Source organism: Dendropsophus ebraccatus, chromosome 7 (assembly GCF_027789765.1).
Source record: "Dendropsophus ebraccatus isolate aDenEbr1 chromosome 7, aDenEbr1.pat, whole genome shotgun sequence".
Lineage (NCBI taxonomy): Eukaryota > Metazoa > Chordata > Amphibia > Anura > Hylidae > Dendropsophus > Dendropsophus ebraccatus.
Genome location: NC_091460.1, coordinates 56,753,915 through 56,760,471, shown reverse-complemented (window position 1 = coordinate 56,760,471; position 6,557 = coordinate 56,753,915). Strand labels below are relative to the sequence as shown.

At 42.9% G+C, this 6,557-nt stretch overlaps 1 pseudogene; it reads left to right on the top strand.

Annotated features, from left to right (window-relative positions):
• Positions 1 to 3,286: 3,286 nt before the first annotated feature.
• On the top strand, positions 3,287 to 3,407 carry LOC138797933 (U6 spliceosomal RNA; annotated as a pseudogene).
• The last annotated feature ends 3,150 nt before the right edge of the window (positions 3,408 to 6,557 follow it).

Below are 6,557 nucleotides of genomic sequence, written 5' to 3'. Positions count from 1 at the left end.
TTATAACCTGATAACGTACCAAAAAAATTACTCAGTATTAGAGACTATGTTGACACAATATGTTTTTTTTTACCACATTATTGGACGGCTGTCATTTTGAGGCAAAATAACAACCGTTTTTTGATAATTGTGCGAACATAGCCTTGTGCACAGAATAGCTTGCTATTATAACTTGATAACATGAACCTAGTATAACTCACTATTATAACCTTTTATCATGTACAAAATGTTACTCACTATTAAACCTGTTAGCATATACCCAGAATTAATTAACACCAGCAGCCTTTTTATTGGCTGGAACGCATCACATGGCTTACAGCTTGCTCAGCCCTGATTGGCTGCACAAACTGGAAGCCACGGGATGCGCTCCAGCCAATGAAAAGGCTGCTGGTACGCAAGTGACTGACCGCAGTGATCGTCACCAGAAGGATGGTGAGTATAAAATGTATGTTTGTCAGTATTTTTTTTTTAACGCTGGAGTTGTCCTTTAAATCTTGGTATACAATAACAGAATAAATGATATAATACTCATCATAATAAACTGACAATTAATGTATAAGGTATACATGCTGTCTAATGGAGTAAATTATATTACTGTAAATTACTAACTTGTTAACTTGTTTGTGCAAAAAAATCATCTGTCTGTGTGTTACCTTAAAAAGTTAAATGTATAATACTATTTTGCCTGTATAAAAAGAATAAACGTATCTTTGAAAGTAAAGGAGTCACTATATATTTATATATTCATTGTATTTTACACACTTTATCTATGTATAGTGTTTCCCAGTACTTATTTTATTATTTATATTATTTTTCAGCTTTGTACATAGATTTTACACCTCTTATACAATTCTCTATGCCCCCAGCGCCAGACTGAGTTCCTTGGGTCCACGAGAGGAAAAAATACTGAATATGTGCACTTCAACTTCTAAATGCATAGAACAGTACGTTGGAGGCTGGAGTCCATTGTTTTAGAGAATGGGCTCATCAAAAGGGTTCCCTGGGTCTAATGTCTGTATTTCGGACACACCCATTCAGATAGCCATAATCCAGAGCTGGGATTTAAGGCCCTTTTATATGGACCGATTAACGGCCAGGGGCATTGCTAGAAACACTCCTTTGACCGATTATTGGCCCATGTAAGGTTAAGTTTACACAACATATTTTTTGAATTAATCATGGGCGTCATTAATTCAAAAGATACTTTGCATTGAAAATTAATGGAATCCTGGCCACAGTGTATGCACATACGCTGTGGCTGGGATTGCAAGCGGCTGCAAGGAAAACTGACCTGTCAGTTTTGTGTGGCCGCTATTCATTGAATAGCGGCAGCACAACACTGTCAGTTCACATAATGAAAAGTGCGGCTCCTGCCGCACTTTCCATTGTGTACTATGGTGAATTGGGATGCGGGCACACACGGATGCACCTGCATTCCAATTAAACAGAAATGAAGATCATCTGGCTGGGATGATCTCCACTGACACCGGCCATTTTGTGACCCGTCTGGGTCACAGAACGGACAGTGTCTGACAGCCTGTGAACCCGGCCTAAAAGTGTAAGCAATTAGCTGAGGACTGAGAGAATACCTGATCCTCGGCTGATCACATCTTTTGTACTGCTTCAAAACTTATTGCTTTTGGCTGCACATCTCTCTGTTTTAACAGGGGATGTGCGGCCAATAACAATATAAATGCATTGTTTTTGCGGGCCCGGCCACTCAATTCATCATGCCTTATAAAGTCTCTGCAAACGATTGCCGATCTCGCTGATTGGCACTTGTTTGCAGACCCAGACAACCAAAGATTGATGTAAAATTGAATGTAAGGCCCATATTACACGGCTTGATCTATAGGAGGAAGGGAGCACCGACCTGTCAGGTCAACGCTCACCTTCCTCCTTGTTCCCTGCTCACTGTCTTTGCTATTACATGCGCCGACAGCAAGCGGGAAACAGTGGAAGGGAACATGTTAAAAGACAACAATCAGCCGATATCATGCATGTTGGCTGATCGTTGCCTTTTAACATGACCCAGTACATCCACAATTATCCTAAGTGAATGTAAAAGGACCCATAGTCACCTTTTCTGTTTTGTTTTGCTTTTAATATAATATATCATCACCTGAACCTACACTACTGTTGCCAGGGAAGTACCTGGTGTATCCCCCCACCCCCACACACCTTCCCTGCTTTTCCACTTATACGCTTATGGAGAGGAGGTAGCATTGTGACATCATTAGGGCCCTACTACACCAACAAATTATCTGACAGATTTTTCTGAACAGACTATAAACAGAGAACAGGTAATAAAGGAAAGACTGAGATTTCTCCTCTATTCAAATCCATTCCTGGCTTTGGCTTAAAAAATAACGGTCAGATAATGTGTTGGTGTAATAGGGCCCTTACACTGTCTGACTGGTGTATGTGCAGCAAGGTTAGTCGTATACCAATGTTCTTTCTGTAGCAGAAATTGTATTTCCTGTTTGTATGTGTCCTGTACTTGGAGCACATGATTATCTCTTCTCCCTCTCCCTGTAGTACAGGATGACACACATCCCAGGTCTTATCTCCACTGCTCCCTTACTTTCCTTCCCCCCTCACAGTAGGGATTGTGTTTTACATTCTGGGCAGTGTCAGTAGCAGAGCAGTGTTGAGTGTGACCACAATGATCGTTTATAATACTACCTAAGGGACATGGAGAATTATGGGGACTGTAGTCCTTTTACACTGGTAATCTTGCTAAATTAAAGAAACTTGGAGGTGGGTAACTTAATGAAAATGAATAATAACTACTAAGCCGTGGTGGCTCCATCTGATGAATATTAAGATCCATATAGGTATTTTTTAATATTTTTTTAAATCTCAGATAACCCCTCTAATGGTTGTATTATAACATCAGGTGTCAATATTTAACTAATAAAGATGTTGCCAACATGTCTGTGGAACACAGTACAGCACAGGTCCTTCAGAGCTGGAGATTCTGTTTATAACAGCTCTCCATCCTGGCCACTAGATGAGAATCCTGAACAGAATAGATGAGAACAGAGAAAACCTGAAAATGCAGAGCCCTCTAATCTAGGCAACCTCTTGGAAGAGAAATTAAGTTCACGCCCATTTGACTTTTAACCGAATTGTCAAACTATAAACCCACATATCTCAGAAAGTGGGTGGCGGATCAAGAAACTCTAAAAAGTTATGCAATTAGGGCAACTTAAGCTATATAATAGTAGCAACTTTTGGCTAAAGGTCCTTTAATGTATTTTTACTCACAATTCAGTATATGTATGCTTGCTTCGGCAAGCACATGTACTAAAAATTGGAACGATACAAAGAAGTTTAGCATGGCCCCTGTGCAAGGATTACAGGTGCAAGGATGACACGCATGCGCAAAAGCGTTCTATATTCTTCTTTAATGTAGGTATGTAATGTAACCCCTGTATTGTGTAAAAAAGCGCTGCGGAATCTGTTAGTGCTAAACAAATATTATTATTGTTATTATTATTATTATACATATATATATTATTGTACAGACTCATTCAATCATGAAACACATATGAGATTATGTGAATTTATCACGGTGCAATATTTTCACAATGCAAAGAGGTGCTGTGTTCTATAAGGCTGGGTTTACATATAAAAGTTGGCGTCAGTTGCAGTTTTTCTCTAAAAACGGACCACAACTGATGTCACAACTGATGCCAAAAATGCATCAGTTGTCATCAGTTTTCCTATCCTTTTTTTCATTAAAAACCATCATTTTCCATGAGTTGCCATGAGTTGTCACACTTTGCACTCATCAGTTGTCATTTTTTCCCCCTATGTTTTCCTGTCATTTTCAATGGGATTTTAAGGTCCTCGCAGCCTGATGACAATATGCTGCGAGGACCTTAAAATCCCATTGAAAATGACAGGAAAACATAGGGGGAAAAAATGACAACTGATGAGCGCAAAGTGTGACAACTGATGGTATAGTGGCAGCCCCACAGACATCCCGCTCAGCCAATCAGTGCACACAGGGGGGCTATATACTAATGGTGGGGAGCACACAGGGGGGCTATATACTAATGTGGGGAGCACACAGGGGGGGCTATATACTAATGGTGGGGAGCGCACAGGGGGGGCTATATACTAATGGTGGGGAGCGCACAGGGGGCTATATACTAATTGTAGGGAGCGCACAGGGGGGCTATATACTAATGGTGGGGAGCGCACAGGGGGCTATATATTAATGGAGGGAGCTCACATGGGGGGCTATATACTAATGGAGGGAGATCACATGGGGGGGCTATATACTAATGGAGGGATCTCACATGGGGGGCTATATACTAATGGAGGGAGCTCACATGGGGGGCTATATACTAATGGAGGTAGCTCACATGTGGGGCTATATACTAATGGAGGGAGCTCACATGGGGGGCTATATACTAATGGTGGGGAGCGCACAGGGGGCTATATATTAATGGAGGGAGCTCACATAGGGGGCTATATACTAATGGAGGGAGATCACATGGGGGGGCTATATACTAATGGAGGGATCTCACATGGGGGCTATATACTAATGGTGGGGAGCGCACAGGGGGCTATATATTAATGGAGGGAGCTCACATGGGGGGCTATATACTAATGGAGGGATCTCACATGGGGGGCTATATACTAATGGAGGGAGCTCACATGGGGGGGCTATATACTAATGGAGGGAGCTTACATGGGGGGCTATATACTAATGGAGGGAGCTCACATGGGGGGCTATATACTAATAGAGGGAGCTCACATGGGGGGCTATATACTAATGGAGGGAGCCACAGGGGTCTATCTACTACTGGGGGAGCCACAGGGGGGCTATCTACTACTGGGGGAGCCACAGGGGGCTATCTACTACTGGGGGAGCCACAGGGGGGCTATACACTACTGGGGGAGCCACAGGGGGGGGCTATCTACTACTGGGGGAGCCACAGGGGGGCTATATTCTACTGGGGGAGCAACAGGGGGGCTATATATTACTGTGGGCTGGCAGGGCACTCCTCCTTGGCTGAACGCCGCAAGCCAGAGCCGGACGGGACGTAGATTCATGCATCCTGCCCGGCGAGGCATCCGGCGCTCTATGGCTGCAAGATGAGTCCTAACACACCGACGGTCCGGCGATGCGGCAGGCACTATGTCCCCGCTGCATGTTTTGAACGGTCCCATTGAAAACAATGGGATCAGTTCAATGATGTGTTTCCCTCCGGCGCTTTTCTCCTGCGCCGGAGGGAAACGCCGCCGCACCGCCGCACATATGTAAACCCGGCCTAACTGTTATTTACGCATATAAATTGGATGTATAGTATAAATATTGCTTTATAAAGACTTAATAGAGGGGGTCAACATGTAGATTAGGATACATAAACCACAACATTTTTACATTTTTGATAGAACGAGAGATAGATACATAGATATAACAGATAGTGGAGCAGCAACGCCATCGAGAGATCACGTTTGCTGTGTGCCGTTTTTTGTTACTCACCAGTCATGGAATAAATCTTCTATACTTTTTGACACTCAATCTGTATGTGCTGCGGACTTCATATACTTTTTCTAGATAGATCGATAATAGGGATAGCACCATTAATTTTATATTCATTGGTGATTTCCCAGTTTCCCCTATGTATCTAAGCCAATGACTTGGAATGTGGACTAGACTTTCACATAACTATTGCACGGCTCATTGAACAACTTCTGACCGCTTCCCTGAGTAAACAGAGCTGCCTTGACATTAAAGAAAATGTAAGACAATGGAAATGCCTGAAACACACACACAACATAGCAACATTTTTTACAGTTTAGTTTAGCTCGGACTTAGTTTAGCCTATATGTGGAATTTTTTTTATTTTTGCCAAGTCCAAAACATATGTAGGTTTACTGTACAGATTATCCCGAAAAGGCAATATTGTCCATAGTCTAATAATAGGAAGAGTATATTGTCATTGTGTAGCTGAAGATTGGTGCACGGGATGACCTGTTTGTCTGTAGGCCTTTCATCATCCAGCCATAAGCCAGTGAGAGGGCTGTGGAGGCATTCTAGGCCTATATAAACTCTATAGACTCCAAATGATGGGCTTAATGAGGCGGAACACCATGAAGGGGATGTAAGCCAGCCACAATGATTGATGAATCTAGGGGCAAGCCTTAGCCATTGCTGCATAAAACCCCATAGATTTCCTAATAAAGGCCAGCTAGTAGAAGGGTTGGCTTTCCTGAAAGGACTAAACAGAAAGGGAAGGTGCTGTGTTGTTATCTAATCAGTTTATTCCCTGAACCACCAGCAGCAAGAAAGAGGCAAGACACTGATGGTGGATAGGAAGTGAGGAGGGTGAAAGGGGAAGTCTGTGACACAGACATCAACCCCAAGCAGACTATACCCCTCCTTCCTCGGCCATTCAGAGCCCCAGATCAGCCCACCAGATGCCTGAGAACCCAGCATGGGAGCTGGGTAAAAAACTCCAGGGATCCCTGCGAGGTGGTGGCAGAGAAAGACCTCTGAAAATGTGAAAAGGGTTTGCAGTAGATGGTATTATTTA